Source organism: Camellia sinensis, chromosome 12 (assembly GCF_055761805.1).
Source record: "Camellia sinensis isolate YWXY chromosome 12, ASM5576180v1, whole genome shotgun sequence".
Lineage (NCBI taxonomy): Eukaryota > Viridiplantae > Streptophyta > Magnoliopsida > Ericales > Theaceae > Camellia > Camellia sinensis.
In genome coordinates this window covers 29,623,642-29,642,047 of record NC_138972.1, presented here as the reverse complement: position 1 = coordinate 29,642,047, position 18,406 = coordinate 29,623,642, and the positions used below count along the sequence as shown (strand labels likewise).

At 34.8% G+C, this 18,406-nt stretch overlaps 1 long non-coding RNA gene across 1 annotated transcript; it reads right to left on the bottom strand.

The window, feature by feature from the left end:
- Positions 1-3,765: 3,765 nt before the first annotated feature.
- LOC145804424 (uncharacterized) lies at positions 3,766-12,745 on the bottom strand. The gene is made up of 2 exons (XR_014346120.1): positions 5,253-12,745; positions 3,766-4,461 (listed from the first exon to the last, which is right to left on the bottom strand). It is a non-coding gene; the product is annotated as an uncharacterized LOC145804424 (long non-coding RNA).
- Positions 12,746-18,406: the final 5,661 nt, after the last annotated feature.

Here is an 18,406-nt window from a genome sequence, read left to right as displayed (position 1 = left end):
TTTGCAAAAAAGAAGGATGATTCCTTGTGGCTATGTATCGATTATCATAAACTAAATATAGTCGCGGTTAAGAATAAGTATTTGTTGCCTAGAATATATGATCTTTTTGACCAACTCAAGGGCTCTCAATGTTTTTCAAAGATAGATCTAAGATCGGGCTACCACCAATTACGTGTGAAAGAAGAGGAAATTCCGAAAACAGCCTTTCGTACTCGTTATGGCCCCTATGATTTCCTTGTAATACCATTTGGTTTAACCAATCCTCCTGCCACCTTTATGGACTTGATGAATCGGGTTTTCCGTGAATATCTTGACAAATTTGTGGTAGTTTTTGTGGATAATATTCTTATATATTCACCCTCCGAGGAAGAACATGAGGTGCACCTTCGCATTATGTTGCAAGTACTTAGGGAGCATAGATTATATGCTAAGTATGAAAAGTGTGAGTTCTAGCTTTCTGAGGTGAAATTCTTGGGCCATGTTGTTTCTAAGGATGGAGTTACAAAACATTCTTCAAAGATTGAGGCGGTACAGAATTGGGAGCGACCTAGGAATGCATTTGAGATCCGCAATTACTTGGGTCTTGTCGGTTACTATAGACGGTTTTTGAAAGACTTCTCCACATTAGCTTCTCTGTTGACTAAACTAACGAGAAATGGGGTGAAGTTCGTTTGGGATGAACAATGTAAGAAATCCTTCTTAGAGCTGAAGACTAGATTAACCACTACACCGGTCCTAGTCATCTCAGAAAGGGGTTTGGGTTACACTGTGTACTATGATGCCTCTAGAGAAGGTTTCGGATGTATTTTGATGAAAAGGGGTAAGGTAATGGCCTATGGTTCGAGCCAACTGAAGAACCACGAAAGGAATTACCCAACTCATGATTTAGAATTAGCTTTAGTTATTTCTTCCCTCAAATTATGGAGACATTATTTATATGGGGAGAAATTTGAAGTGTTCTCAGATCATAAAAGCCTTAAATACTTATTCTCCCAAAAGGATTTGAATTTACGTCAAAGAAGGTGGATGGAAATTTTGGAAGACTATGATTTCGAATTACACTTCCATCCCGGAAAAGCCAACGTGGTAGCCGATGCCTCGAGTAGAATATCCATGAATACCCTGGCCAGTCTTGTAATTAGGGAATGGGAAATGTTGGGTGATTTGAGTGAATTTAATTTGTATCTTGGCAAATCTTCTGAGCATGCTACTTTGTTTTCTTTCCTTGCACAACTGACACTTGTAACTCGAGTTACGGAGGCACAACAAGGTGACTTGGAAGTAAAAACAATCAAGGAGAAGATTACGCAAGGTAAGAAGGAAAAGGGTTTGAGTATAGATTCTGATTCTAATGTCCAGTATCTAGACTATGTCATTGTACCTGAGTCATATAGAGAAGAAGTACTTTGAGAATTTCACCACTCTTGCCTTGTAGTACATCCAAGGGGTACAAAAATGTACCATGATCTTGGTCGACAATTTTGGTGGAGAGGTATGAAGCAAGATATAGCATCATTCATGTCCAAATGTCTAACTTGTCAGCAAGTCAAGGCAAAACACCAATGGTCCACCGGTTCATTACAACCCTTGCCTATCGCAGAATGGAAGTGGGAACATATTAGTAAGGATTTTGTTTTGGGCCTCCCTAGAACACAAAGGGGTAATGATGCGGTTTGGGCGGTAGTGGATCGATTAACTAAGTTACCTCATTTTTTTACTATGTATATAGGGGACTCTGTTGATTATTTGGCAGAACTTTATGTTGTCAAAGAGATTGATCGGCTTCATGGAGTTCCTATGAGTATTTTCTCAAATCGAGACCATCGTTTCACCGCATGTTTGTGGCAGAGCCTACAAACTATTATGGCCGCACAGTTAACTTTTAGCACTACGTACTACCGCAAACTAATCGATAATCCGACCACACTATCCAAATCTTAGAAGATATGTTGAGAGCTTGTGTGCTAGATTTTAAAGGTTCTTGGGAAAGATGCCTACCTTAAGTGGAATTCACTTACAATAATAACCATCAAGCTAGTATCGGAATGGCCCCTTTTGAAGCTTTGTATGGGCGACCATGTAGGTCACCAGTGTGTTGGACCAAGGTGGAAGATTCAGCTATGCTTGGATCGGAGTTAGTTCATGAAACCACTAAGAAAATAGCTCTCATTCGAAAACAGTTAGTTACGGCTCAAAGTCGATAAAAGAGCTATGCAGACCGAAGAAGAAGACCCCTCTCTTTTGATTTAGGCGATCACGTATTCTTAAAGATATCACCTATAAAGGGTTTAATGAGATTTAGGCAAAGCAGCAAGTTGTCACCAAGGTTCATTGGCCCCTTTGATATTATAAAACGGGTGGGAGAAGTGGCTTATTGCCTTGTGTTGCCCCCGCAATTATCTGGAGTGCGTAATGTGTTTCATGTTTCTATGCTTCGCAAGTATGAACTTGATCCTTCCCACGTTTTGGACTGGACGAGAATGCTTCTTACGAAGAAAGACCAATAAAAATTTTGGAGACTCGAGAACAAGTTTTGAGCGCCAAAATCATACCTTTAGTGAAAGTATTATGGCACCACCACGGAATGGCCGAGGCTACTTGGGAGTGAAAGGATGAAGTTCGTGAGAAATACCCGGATTTGTTTTCTGTCACATGAACTTCTTGTTTGTAAATCATTGTATGGGTGATTGAAAAGGGATGTGAATGAAAGAACTCTAAATTTCCATGTATGTGTTTGAAGTTAACTTTCCTTTTTCTTTGATTTTAGAAGTAATGAGGTTGAGATTATTATTAAAGTGCTATCAATCTTGTTGGAAATTGTTAGAATCGTTTGGCAGGAACTATGCAAATTTCAAGGATGAAATTCTTTAAGAGGGGTAGGTTGTAACCGCTGTTTTTGGGTGACCGCTCGAATGGTCATTTGGTCACTCGAGCGGAGATTTGTAGCTCCCAGTATCTCGCAGGTTTGCAGACGAGACCGCTCGAGCGAAGGAATTGTCGCTCGAGCGTGAAATATGAGCTTTTAATGTTTTCACTATAGCTCTGCAAAACTTCTGAGACCTTGCATTTACTGTTCGAGCGGTGGAAAGTTCTCTCGATCGGTCCCTTTGCATTTTGGTACTTCACTCGAGAGGTGGAAGTTTTGCTCGAGCAGTCATGTTGGGATAGTAGATTTAAAACTCGATCCAAATACATTTTTGACACACTTTTCCATATTTTCTCTCTCTGTTCTCGCCTTTTTCGAAAACCCTAACCTTAAAACTCTAGATTTCATCTATCAATAGCAAGAATCTATCCTTGTGTCTACATCAAAGTTATTACCCTCGCCAAAGGCTACGTTTTGAACGGATTAGATTGCTTTATTTTGGAAGTTCATTACATGGATCTTCATCTCTCCATCCACAACTTTGAGTTAGAAATGTCTTTAGCCTTGCATATTTATATTTTGATCTAAATAAGTGCGAATCTTGTGATGTATAGTATTATAGAGATGAGTGATATATATATATATATGGGTGGGTTTGTGCAATAAGGTATTTATTTGAGAAATTGATGGTGGATTATGCTTTCAACTATAATAGGAAATAAATGTTGTCCCGATCTAAACCCGCCCCTATAGGTTTAGCGTTGCAACCGGCCAATAATCCGAGATTACCAAAAGTCTTCCTGTATAAATCAAAATAATCGGGGCTAGCGGAAGCTTATAGCATAAAGACAACAAATATTCCATTGAGCTGTGTAACTATATGCACAAATTCATATGTATATAAACGTTAATTTACTGACTATACAATACATACGTAATATCAGATACAAAAATATCGTTCATGTACATATATACATATAACAAAAGCCCAAAAATATGATCACAAACTATACAATGGTCTTCTGGACCTAGTCCCAACTTGGAGGCACCAAAAACTCAGTAGGGCTTCAACGGGTGGCCCAGCTAAAAGACCCCTTCTAGGCTTGATCTCCAGGACGCTCACCTATACATATATATACAAACAGTGGGCTATAGCCCGGTGAATAACGTTAAAGTAAAGAGGTTAGCGAGTGAATTTCATACATTTCTTAATCATAACACAAATTATATCATAATCATTTTCATATCAGAACATAATAGTGGTACATCCAATAGAATAGAACATATCGTCTTCCGACTAGAGTAATCGGTTCTGGATACCGATTAAACACATCACCACATTATCACGTGGCTAAGAGATCTTGTAATCACTTATTTGTCATGGACCCGTATTAACATGTTGTCCCCCATGACTTGGGACCATTCCTTGGATGCCACAGTAGATTCAAAACCAAATATTTGTTCACATTTACAAAATACCATTTTAGAAAAACATAACTTATCAAATAGCATTTAAAATATATTTCATATAAACATATCTTTACAGTAATGTTACTCACAGTGCTTGGTCGGATGGTCCACCTTAACAACTTAATCTGCAGAAACATATCCAAGCATAACATGTCATAACATATTCAATTTATGCAATTGGTTCTTAAACCAATTCGTTAAATTGTTTCTATTTCTTCTTTAATTTCCTTCATGTTCATGCTATGCATATGGATGTGTATTACACATGAAAACCATACAAATGAAGGCCCGGAAGATAGAAAAATGGAAGGAAAACGAAACTAGAAAAATTGCCCTACAGGCTGCACTAGCGGTAGTAAAGCAGAATGCAACTTTGAGCAAAAGAGGCCCGGCCGCTCGTGCGGTGGCCCAGGCCGTTCAAGCGGTCTGGGTGTAAAACCAATCCGAAAATCTACTGAAATTTAGAACTTCCTCCTTGCAAAATCAGCTTCAATTTCATGAAAATCAAGGCCCAAGACTCTTAAAAACATGTTGAATTAAATATATCTTACACGAACAAAATCATAATTTCAAATCAAAACTCAATGTTTCATGTAAAGGATCAAAACCTTGATTTGATGTGTCAAATCATAGTACATGCACATTTGAATTCCAAACCTACAAATTCTTGGAAGTTCCTTCTCATTCCAAAATCCATGCAAGAAACAAGTGATTGAACATGAAGAATGCCATGTATGCAATGTTCTTGAGCTAATTTTCCACAAACAATTCCGCTCTTTTATGTTCACATAGGTGTTCAACCCTAGACTTGTCTTCAAACTCTTAAATAACCATGAATCATTCATTCAAGGCTTCAATCTTTTAAGATGATAAGTGGAAAAACTCTAATCTCATGAAATTAGCAAGGAATTCTTACCTTAGAAGGTTGATCTATGGAGATTTGCTTCTACTTTTTCCTTGATCTTCTTCTTTCTCTTCTTTCCTTCTTGAGGCCTCTAGAATTCTCTCTGTCTCTCTCCAAAAGATATTTTTGTTAAACTAAATCTACCACTAAGGCTCATATATATACAATATTGAATTAAATCCAATTAATTCATTTTGAATCAAATTTTTACAAAACTTCTCATTAAGTCCTAAAAATCATGTCGATCATAACTATGTACTTAGTTTTGGTTTTTGGCGCCTTTAAGACCTTTAATTTTCCGTTTAAAGTTGTAATTCCAACAAGTTTTTCTACAATCAACAGATATAAGTTCAAATCCTTCTAATTCATACCATTAGACATGCAATTTCACAACAACACATAATCAAGTAGCACATAACAATGAAATCAGATGACTAATTAATTAGATGCATGTCTGTGTCTTTACAAATGTGCTTGAATCAAAGAAAGGAAACATTGGCGTGAAAAAATCCCAAATTTTCATATGAACCCTAAGGGATTGTTCATGAAATTGATGAGGTTGATGATTGATGGTTTAAATTTAGGAATCCTTGTGATTGTGGTTGTTGTGTGAAAATGTAAATGTTATGAAATGTGTTTGAGGTGCCCCCTCATGGGGTTGTGTTTAAGGTGCCCACTTGCCCGATCCACGTGAGGGTGGCGAATGTGGGAATGTTGTAAGGCGTCCACTAGCCGATTCATGTGAGGACGACAACCGTGGAAAGGTTTGAGGCGTCCACATGCCATTCGCGTGAAGATGGAAAAAGTGTGGAGGTTGATTGTGAATTGTATTTTGTTGAATAAAACTTATAATGCCAATGAACATTGGGCATACATATAAAGGTCATGGATATTTAAATCAACTGTCTATATACTCGGTTAAAGTTATTCTCTACTAGGTAAAATTGTTCATTCCTATTTTTCTTTTCTTTTTTTACTAACATTTCAGATAATGAAGAGCCCCAAACCCGTTTATGAAGAAAAAGAAGATAAAGATATTTCTTTTCCTTTTTGTTAAAAAAGCCTAACCTTTTGTGAAACTTAATGTTGTAATGAAATGATGAAACTCATTTTCTACTTTTATTTTGAGCTTTGTAATTTTGTATTAATGTCCTAATGTAACTAGTAAACTAGAAGGGCAATGTAATTGTTTTATGATTTTCTCTAACTCATTGAACAGGGAGATGTATTATTGGAATTGTTTTATATGTAAAATCTGTAGGTCAATGAGAAAGAGAAACATTTGAATGGAATTGTACTGTGGGTATATGTGTAGAAAGTATATTTTAACTGTTCTATGTACATGATAATTGGTGGGGTGTTACAGAAAATATAATTCTGAATATCAAAAACTTAAGAAAAATAAAAAAATCTTATTCAATCTTAAAAAGGAGCTCTTGATAAATTCATTACAACTAATAAAAATATAACAAAAAATTTAGACGAAAATTCTATGGATTAGCTAGATTATCAATTGAAAAGATTTGTTAGCAAAACTTGAATATAAAGATTTAATTAATATTTTTGCATCTCAAAAAGTTAGAAAAATAAACTTTAAATAAAATTTTTATTAAAACAAATATTATATAAAAGTCCACAATTTTAATTATTGCTTTAGGCCATAAATTATCTAGAGTCGGCCTTGGAGAGAGTATCCTTGGAAGACCGTTCCCTTGGGGTAGACCATGATGTCAGCACTCGAGTATGTAACCAAGGTGTGTGGGCATCCTTGGTAGTTGTGCTGTAAGCGGCACATGGGTTATTATGCGATAAGCGATGCATTGGTATTTTTTTTAAACGAAGGGGGAGTCAGAATTGCCCGTGATTAGTGTTAGTGGTTGGGCAAGAATGACATTCCATGGGAGAATTGCGTAGAACTAACTTAATTGACTGAATAATATAAGAATTGGAATTGATAAGAATTGTGACTATACTTTTGAATGCTTTCACGATGTGATTATTATTATTATTGTTGTCATCATGTCATCTGATGGATAAAATATTTTTGCTTGATTAATGCTTTCACTGCATAATATCATCATGTGCATTCATGTTTATCCTTACTTGTTATTATTGTCATATCTGTACTTGTTCATATTATCAAGAGGTTTAGAAAGTAGGGGTTGGGTATTCTTATTGGGCTTTGCAGCTCACGGCTTTTGGCATGACGTTCAATATCAGATTCAGAAGGATTCATTAGCAAGGAGGATTTTGTAAAAGAGCTCAGGAAGTTGAGGCAAGCATGGGCTGATGTCAGTGTTTCTATTCCATGTTTACTTTACTTATAATTTGTAAAATTAGGGCAATGTTGTCTGTAATATATAAACTCTAATGTATTTTTATTTATTATTGGATGTGAAACCTTAGCAGGACCCTATATTTCTTTGTTATTATATCCCCTGATATTGTCACATACGATCAGTTATATATTTCCATATTTATGCAAAACTATTTATGCAAAACAAATGAAGACAAAAGGAAATTATTTATCCTAGTAATCTAGCAAATAATCAATGTTTCACTAATTTAATAAATTGTTAATTCCCTCACTATTAATCATACTAATCAAACAAAACCTAATAATATTAGATGGACCGTCCACTGTTCTCCAATTGGGCTTTGGATAGAGCCGAGATTCTATTTGCACCCAATCAATCATTAAGTATGCCCAATTTCTTAGTATAAATTATTTAGGGTTATAATTTACTCTCAATATCTTAAATTACCCTTTAAGATACATCTAAATAATAAATAAATCAAAAAACCTAAATTATGTCACTTTGAAAAACCCTTTCAAAACTCTTTTGGGTATCTCAAAATTGTGATGATTTGGTAGATTCGTACACATACATAACTGACATTTGGATTCCTTCTTTTTGGTTGTTCGTAACTATGGCTGAGACGGATGAAGAACATAACAGAGATGTAGCAATGGTGATGGAAAATTTGCCATATGTAAGGGTAAGTTCCAAAACGTCGTCTCCATTCAAAAACCCTTATTGCTTGTGTGTCTTTATCACATCTACAGGATTTCCTCATTGACGAGGTGTCATCTTCTTATTAAAGCTCCATATGATCTCTAGACAAAAAACTTGGAGAGAGGATCTGAATCTAGATGGAAAGCAAGATATTCTTGTGAAATTTCATCAACTTCAAAGTCCTAAATACAATCACACAAAACGATAAAAGTAAAATATCTATATAATAATGATGTTAATGATAATGGTGAGTTTTGGTGGGGTGGATTGGAGTTTTAGAGTAAGGAAGAAGATGAAGAGAAAATAATTGAAACTTGAAGAAGAAGATGAAGAGAGTTGAATATGAAAAATACGTATAAGTGATTTGGTGGTACCATGTGAAAAAAAAAATATTATTTTAAGATTTAATGTGTATTGTTCTTATTAGTAAATTTACATTAGGGTATAAGCTAATTCTATTTACACACTACGAATACTCTCAGTACATACCATTAGTAGATTAAATTTATATTCTAATAATATCCTTTAATGAAACGACCATTAAGGACAACATGGAGTGTATTCTACCCATTCAAAAATTCCATATTTAAAAATACAAAATACTCTATACACACCATCATACCTATAGGGTTTAGGGTTTTAACAAATATTTCTTCATCATCATTACCATTAACATACACTCATGATATCATTCATTATCAATTAACTCACTTCATTATCTACTCCATAATACTTATTTTTCAAACTCAAAACATTATTGCTTTTGAAGATTTAGGGTTTAAGAACATTGAAATCAATTATTTTTGAAGATTTGCACACCATGGGTGACACTGAGATGGTTAGTTCCGATATAAATATTGAAAACGTTAATTTGAACATTAAAAAAGCTAGTTCATGACTTAGTTTTTTGGTTTTTTATTTATCTCGTTCGTATGTTGGGAAGATGAGTTTGTTCGTTGTGTTCAGATAACCAGAGTTGAACTTTTACATAATGTTCGATTATATATATTTGAACAAAACAATTTTGTTTAAATTATTAAGATTGACCACATATTAAATTTTCATACGTAAAAAATTGAACATTTTAAGTTAGTTCGGTTAAAATAAATTAAACTTTTATTCGTTGTTCAAATATAAATTTTTGAACACATTAAGTTTGCTTAACTTTGTATTTTCTAACACATGACTAATTTGATGAATTTGTTAAATTTTTTACATAATTATGTACCCACTCAATGTAGCAATGTTAAGACTGATTGTGTTATTGACTACAAAAGTGAATTTGTTACTAAAGAGGTACGCTCATGTTTCTTCATCTTCACCATTAACATATACTCATGAATCAAGGGTGAAAATGGCAATTTGAAATGACAACGAGAGATGAGAGTTCAACACCAACAATGAAGGTCAGCACTAGCGAAGATGGAGGCCGAATAAAACATTTCATCGGCAATTTGAAACGACGAGACGAGACGACAAGACAAGACACGACGAGAGTTCAACACCAACTATGGAGATCAACATCAGTGAAGATGGAGGCCAAATGAAACCTCTGCCAGCAATGAAGATCAAGACCGATGAAGATGGTCTCTGTTTTGAAGATGTGGGCTTTTTGTTGTATATAGTGGTGAAGATGAAGAGTTTTTGGTGTGTGTAATTGTGTGTATTCAAATAGTTAGTGGTGTGTTAGTATAGGGTTAGTAATGGAAAGTTAAGGTGTGAAACCCTAAATATTATTTTGTGTGTGTACTAAATAATGATGTGTACTAAGAGTATTAGTAGTGTGTAAATAGAATCACCCTAGGATATTATAGGAACTATATTTTTTGAAATTTGAATTGGATGTACTAAATTACTATTTGGGTGTAAATAGAATCACCCCAAACATTGAGAAGCCCCAATACCCCAATCAAATCTTTAGGCCATTAACAATCCACTTGGTCAACTGGCCACAAAAAAATAATAAATAAATAAATAAATAATATTCTCCATAGAGCCAGTAGACCAAAAAAAATTGGTTATATGAATGAGAACACTAATGGGACGGTCTTATTGACCAGATTTATTCACCTATAAGTCCTGCTCTTTTTTTAACCTATTAATAAACTCAAGATGCCCTCTCCTTCTTCATTCTCAACTATAAATACTGCAATAAGTCCACCCCTCCTCCAGTAACCATGTCCAATCACTAGCGACCATGTTCGACCGCCAGCTTCATTCACCGGCTGCCAACTCTGACCATCAGCGAATCTCCGGTGATTTTTTCTAGCAATGATTTTTTACAATTATCCAACCATTTTTTCAAGCAAAACAACATCATTCTCCACTACATCACTAATCCCATCACATCCTCAGATCCAGTGGTGACAAGAAAAAGGAAGGAGCAAGTAAATATCAATGATATATAAACACCCAACACTTTTTTTCAGACACTTAATAAAATCACTACCTCTCACTCTTACATTCACACACATAGAATACACACTCACTCACTTATTTATTCACAGATACACACCAATATACTTAAACACCCCCCCTCCCCCGAAAGAAAAAAAGAAAAAAAAAAGAGATTGATAAATTTATCATTGTAAATTTATTCATTAATAACCAGATTTTACAAATAACAAATCTTTACAAACAGATTGATGGAGATCCATCAATATGTACACACACACACACACACACATATATATATATAGAGAGAGAGAGAAAGAGAGAGAGACTCAGTCTCATTGGTAGGAGCTTCGACAACTATGTCATGATCAAATTGATGTCTAAAAATGGCCAAATTTGAAGTCACTGGTAAAGATCAGAGTTGGAAATGACTAGATCTAAAGGTCACTAGTGATGGCAACAAAGGAAGAAGATTACGGTGAGAAGTGTGCGACGTTGACAACGACAAAGGAAAGTGGTGTTGTTTAGATCAATGACGGTAGATTATAGATCAGTAACAATAGTAGCGATTGGTGAATAGTGGTGGCGACCAAACAACAACGGTAGTGGCAAGTGCACGGCATGAAGACAATGGTTTAAGTCTGACTGTGCCTGTGACAACCCCATCACGTATTATACTTTTATTTATTTAATTTTGAATGTTAATTGTGTGGTTGATGTGTATTTGTACTCATATCTGTTCATTGATGAATTATCTGTTGTGATCGCTGCTTTAAATCTAAAATTGAAGGTTTTAATGACTTCAGAAACCAAAATTGTTCAGTTTAATTAGGATGACATAATTTTTAGAGCCTATTGGTAAGTTTGATCAAAAATTGATTCAATTCAGAAAAATTAAGTTTTGATTAATTAACTTAAGCCTTAATTAGCTAAGTTAATCCTTAATTAGCATCTTAAGTTAATCAAACCTATATATATGAAGAGATGAGTTGAGTCATTCATTTGAGGGCTCAAAATTCAACCGAGATACATTTTAGAGAGAGAGAAAGAGAGAGAGAGAGAGAGAGAGAGAGAGAGAGAGAGCTCAATTTTAGAGAGAGAAGGCTTGATCTTAAAGTTTTGCAAGGAAATTGAAGAATTGTGAAGAGGAACTCAAGTTTTTTCTAGAATTAGTGCAATGGAAGACTTTAGGTATGTGTTTAACTCTTAATTTATGAATTAATGTCACCAAGTATGTGAATTCAAGAAGATTATGAGTTTAGACACAAGAATTGAGCTTAGGATGATGAATTTGAAGTTAAGATATACATGCATGCATCAACATGAAAAGCTTCATCATTTTTTAGCATAATTTTGTTACCATTGTTTGAATTGAGAGTTGTATCATACATGCATCCATGATTCACATTGCTTTAAAGCTTAATTTCATAATTTGAGAGTTGTGGAAGAAGAATTTGAAAATGGTTTCTACACGCATGAGGATTTGAGTTTCATTGTTGAAGAATTCATGGAGTTTTAAGTTGTTGACTTCATGGAGTTTTGAAGAATTCATGGAGTTTCTACATGCATGAGGATTTGAGTTTCAATGTGGAAGAATTCATGGAGTTTTGAGTTGTTGACTTCAATTGGGTACATGTTCATGTTTTTCAAGGAGTTTCTAAGTGTTTTGACAAGTCATGCAAGAGTTTTTGCTTTAGAATTGAGTTTGGCGCATTTTTCTTCATGTTTTGAAAACCCTGAATTCGGCTTAATCGCTCAAGCGATGAAGTCACCGCTCGAGCACACAATAAGGGCTTCTAGTATTTTTGCAAACCATTGCACATGGCTCGAGTGACCTGAGTTTATTTTGCACATTGGCTCGAGCGACCATCAACCATCCAGTACTTTTGCAGACATGTGGTCTGCTCGAGCGACCAATAATGTGCTCGAGCAAAATGTCTTGTTTCAGCATATTTTGAAAAGTTACATTATGTCTATATTTGCATCCTCTCTTCCTTCCAAGCATCCTTAGGCATGAAATAAGCCTCATGATTGACTTATTAAGTAAGAATTGAACACAAAGAAATTAATCAAGAAAAGAATGATCCGATTAAGCAATGTGATCTAATGTGTATATGTGTTTGTATGTTATGTGTGAGAACCCGAATATACAAATCAAGTAAATAATTATATAATAATAATTTTACAAATCTCAAATATTTTATTATGAATCTTTAAGTGCAAATTAAATATTATTGGCGGATCTTTTAATTAATTTTAAACCTAAAATAAATTTATGGTGAAAGTCATTGATTTAGAAGCAAGATTTATTATTAAAAAAAAAATGGAGAAGAGGGTGTGACTTGAACTCTAGACCACAAAATTAATAAGTTAGGCTCTTACCATTTGAGTTGCATGTAACTTATATATGTATTTTGTATATTTATCTATCTATTTGACCTAAGTGTGCCCACCACTAGTATAAAATAAAATAAACACAAACCCTAACTCTTGTTATAATTATTTTCCACAACACTAGCAGCCCTAGCAGCCGTGGGTTTATGAAGGAAAGAGAGGGGTTTTTCAATCATCAAGATTATTGTTGTAGCCAAGAAGGAGAGCTTGGGGTGTGTTGTGCTGTGTGGCCTCCTAGGTTTTCTTCTCTTCTTTCTTTGTTCTTTATCCTAATAATATTGTTATTTAATTCATTGATGGAGAGATTGTAGGTGTGTGTATTTTGTGTATATATATATATATATATGCTGTTAAGAAATCTGAGGAGTTAAATTGATGTATAAAGAATGAGTGTAATTCTTAGTTCAAAAATTCTGCATAGAATCGCAAACTTTAAAAATCAAGAAACCATATCAAACGGATGAATTTTGAACTGAAATTTTTACAGTAGATCAATTACATATTGAATTGCATATCTGAATTTTTTCATAATTTTTGGGAGTCAAAATCCATATAAATTGAGGTATTCAAATCTGTCCAGGAAACCAGTCCGAAACAGTAAATTCGGGAGTGTTGTTCTCTTTGGGTATAAATCCAAAAATTATCAAATTAGTGTCATTAGAACCGGTTACGAGTCTAGTTTCGTACGTTTTTGGCCTTGCATTGATTGCTTGTGTATATTAAGAGAACCGTCAATTTCTTTAAAGTGCTGCAGAAAACAATCTGTTTTGGATATAATAAATTGTAAATAATTATTTTGATAAGCAAATCAAGTGAAACCAATTGGGTTTGAAACTTAGGATATATTAGATCATATCTGGAGGTTTTTGGAATTTTTTGAATAGCGTGGAGTGGGTTTTGTAATTTTCAAAGTTAGCGAATAGATTTGGAAAACTTGTTTAAAACTCTGTTTCATTTTAAAATTATTTTTAGTTAAGTTTCGATCGGAACCCATGTCTTGGGTGGTTTTAGACCTTTAAGAACATGAACTTAGGTAATATTTAAGAGTAACGGTGGGTTGGGTTGAGCCGTGTTAGTACGCTTTAGTTGAGGTTACTTAGTTCTTATTCTCTAGTATTTTTAAATTAGTAGTGACGTGTAGTTTTCATACTTAGTTCAGGGCACTAGTTTGACTTTTACACTTTATTCGAGGATTATATTATTTCATTTTCAGGTGAGCAGTTTCATACTACGTATTTTTATAAATGTTCCCCTACCCTGAACTGTTGGAAAATTAAATTGTTGTTTCAAGACTAAACTGTTTTGATAAATTATTATATTATCAATTGAATCAAATTATTTCTGAAATATGTGTGAACTTGGCATACTGTAAACTATTTGTTTTGGTCTCATGTTTATAATGATGAACCACCATGTTTTGCGAAACTGATGTGTATTGATTATTGGGACCATGTGTGTATTTAGTCCAGGGAAATTATTCCACTGTGTGTGGTGACTCTGGCCACTAGGGAACAGATCCAAGTTGGGCCGTGATGACTCTAGTGCTCAACGATTGTAAGGAAAAGACCTTTAAAAACAACTAGGTGACCTTCAATCGGATCGTCTTTGAGAAAAGGCCCAGGTACCACCCTAAGGATGACTCTTAGTTCGGTATTGGATCCAACGGGGCTTATAGCCTTGAGAACTGTATGGCAGATTATTTGTTTTTATTGGTACCCAGAAAATTATTGGTGTTCATGTTATAATCTGTTTTAAGTGGAAAATGTCGTTTATCATGTTCTTCCGAGACATGAGTATTTTAAGTGTTGAACTGTGGAACTTCTTTTTTAAACAGATTGTATTTACCAAACTGTATGTCAATCTAGTTTCTGTGATATATATCTTATTTTGGAATTGAAACATGTTTTCAAAACTGTATTTACTATCCATGTTGCTACTCACTAAGCTATCAACTGACTTAGTTGTTTACCATTTCCAAGTGTTAGAAGGACTTAGAGTGGACTCATGGCGTAGCGGGGACTCAATTGCATGGACCTCTAGGGCATTTATTTAATTTGTTTTAGGTTGCTTTGTCGAGTTTTGTGCATACATTGTAGTTGGGTTTTATTTAGAATTATTTTATTTTGTGGGCGATTTGTGTCCCATTTAGTATATATATGTTTTTAGGAAGTTGGTTATGACATGTTTTTCACTTGTGGTATGTCACTAGATTGAGTGTTGATTTATTTATTTCTGGGCTATCATCACATTTATTCTTTATGGTTTTGGGTTCATGTTTAGGCTTACGTGTGCCTTGGGCTAAGTCCCTATGGGCCACGGCCGATCATGCCCGAATTTAGGGTGTGACATTATGTAGGTTGATCCATGAAACAGTGTCAACAATCAAATTACTGTGAGTAATATCTTAGTAAAAATATTTTCATATATGTTATTTTTTAAATGCGTCCAATGTGGTTAGGTTTTCGAACTTATGATTTTGTGATATGAATGAGCCTTCTATCTGTCCGATCAACATGATATCTACAAATGTGATTAATGAGATACGAATGTATGAGATAGACCCAAGGTCGTTTCGTAGATCTGATAAAATGGACCCAAGGTCGTTCTGACTATCTGATGAGTCTGAATTATTTGTTATGCGTTGACCAAATGGTCATTATACAGCTGTAATGAATTGGACCCAAGGTCGTTTTGCCAAGTATGATCTATTATGTTTTGCACATCTGTTATACATTGGACCCATGTCATGTATTGGACTCGAGGTCATTCCGCTATGATACGAAATGGATATGAGAATGATTTTATCTAAGCATTAGATCTCATTTATATAACCTCTTTACTTTGATGTTATTCACTGGGCTTTAGCTCACTCCGTTATATATATGTATGTAGATGAGCAACGGGATGTCCAACCTTAGTGAACCTGTGCAAGATTACTCGAGTTTTTGTGATGTCAGCCAAGGAGCGCCTCACAAATGAGGCTTTTGCCTTTTGATCTTTTATTTTCTTTTGTTGCTCATGTTTGACCGTGTTTGTACATAAGCTTTTGGATTTTGTATGATGATGACTTGTGAATGATCTTGGACATATAATATCTATTTGTATATGTATGGATGTGTGTTATTAACGTATTAAATGTTTTTGTTTATACCATGTATGCACGGCTCTTTGGACAAAACTTTATAATTATGCTTCCACTTTTAGCCCCATATATTTAATTATGATTTGGATTTTGTCTAAGGCTATAAATAATTTCATGATTATTGGCCGATTATGATCCAAACCTCTAGGGGTGGGTTCGGATCATGACAGTGCCGATGCTCTACATGCAATAAAATCTCCCTCCATGGCTCATCCCTACTTCAACTTATGTCAGGAAATTAGGGAGCTGCTAGCTGGTGACTGGCAGTGTGACCTTCAACTTGTCTGGCAAGAAGCAAACAAGTTTGTTGATTTTCTAATGCTCATCACTAGAAAACCCAACATGAAGTGATGAATTCCCCCCCCGGGCCTTGTCCAAGTTGTTAAATGTTGATAGGCAAAGAGCTATTCTCCTTGGGCCTTCCCTAAATTAGTTCTGGCTTCAGCCTCATTTACACCAAAAAAAGAAACGAAAAAAAGAGCCTTCATAAAGTCATTTAACCAAACCCGAAGTTTTATTTCTCAATCTCAAGTTTTTCAATCTTTTTATTTATTTAAATTCAGTTTATTTATTTATTATTATTATCAATAGTAATTTCCATTAAAAGTAAGGTTAGCCAAATGGCACTTCCAAGGAAATCAACAAGAAGCTTACACCGAACTAAGGGAAAAGAACTTTTTTCAAAACAAAGGAAAAATTCCCAAATGAAGCACCAAGGATAAGCTATGTATGAACATAACATTCATACTGAAAGCAAAAGTCGATCATAAAAATTTGACAATAGAATAAATCTGAGATAAATATATATGCTACATGCATTTGTGTGGGTAAGCTACAAACACACCAAAAAACAGAGAAGAAAACACAAACCCTCAAACCCTCAAACCTATGACATCCAGGCAATGGTGGCGGCGAATCCAACGGATCTAGGTGATGGGAGGCGGCAGATCCGATAGAGAAGATGTGAAAGGCGGCAGATCAGGTTGATGGTGGCCGAACAAGAGACAATGACGTGGCGGCAACGCCGGAGTGGAGCGGAGGAAGAGAGAAAGCAGATCTAGTGAAAGCCATGGCCGGAGTTAAGGCGACGGGAAGAGAAACACCTCACAAAAAGGAGGAGAATGGTGGAAAGCCGAAAGCTTCCAATTTATTGAGCAGAAAAGCAAGGAAAAGGAAGAGAAAGAAGGGTACGAGGAGGGGTGAAGAGGCTAGAGGCCGCCGGAACCCCCCTCCCCCACCGCGGTTGCCGCTCATAATTGAAACCTTAGGGAGAGAAAAGTTTAGAGTGATAAGCTCTCAAAGTTTTAGAGAGAGAATGGACAAGTAAAAATAATTTTGCTACTTAAATTCAGTTTGTTTGAAAACAACTTGCATTGCAAAACGAGTTTTTAAACTCCTCGTGGTACCAAAGACTTTGGAATTGAATACGGCCTTAATAATCACATTAAGACTGTATTTGGTTCATAAATTTGAAAATGAAAAGGAAAAAAGTAGGTGAAATGTAAATGAAATATAACTACTTTTCACACATTTTCCTTTTTCCTTTCAAATTTATATCAAAATTCATGAACTAAACATAGCATAAGGAGTATAGCTACTACTATTTGACACACAAAAATAAATAAATAAAATGAAAAAACCCCCCAAACTGTGCAGAAAATACCAAATGAAGAAAAACTTGCAGTCTGCATTTTTCAGGTGCCGAGTCATGCTGAATTATGATTTATTTTATTTTATTTTTTTTAGATGGTATGCTGAATAAGGATTTATCATAAAAATTCTGGAGGGGGGTTGCTAACATTTTGGAGATTAATATTCATAATCTTCAAAAGCACCCACCATAGATTTAGAAGATGCCATACGAAAAACAGATCTGCTACGCTAAGCATCCACTTTTTCAGTATTTTTCACCAATTAATGAGTGAAAAATCGAAAACTGGAATCCAAATCCTCTACCTGTCTCCTTATTTTTATGGTAAGCAAGGCCATCTGGACCATAAGGCCAGCCAAAAGCCTCCAAGTTTAAGAAGGTTTTTTTTTTTGTGATATAATGTAACAGGTTCATGTAATTTATTATTTATTTTTTGAATAAAAAACTCAAAACAAAACAAAATGGCCCAATTTTTCGATATAATATAATAGGCCCATGGGCGTTTTTTTTTTTTTTTTAATGATTATTTTTAAAGAAAACAAATATATCTAATAGAAAATATAAATCT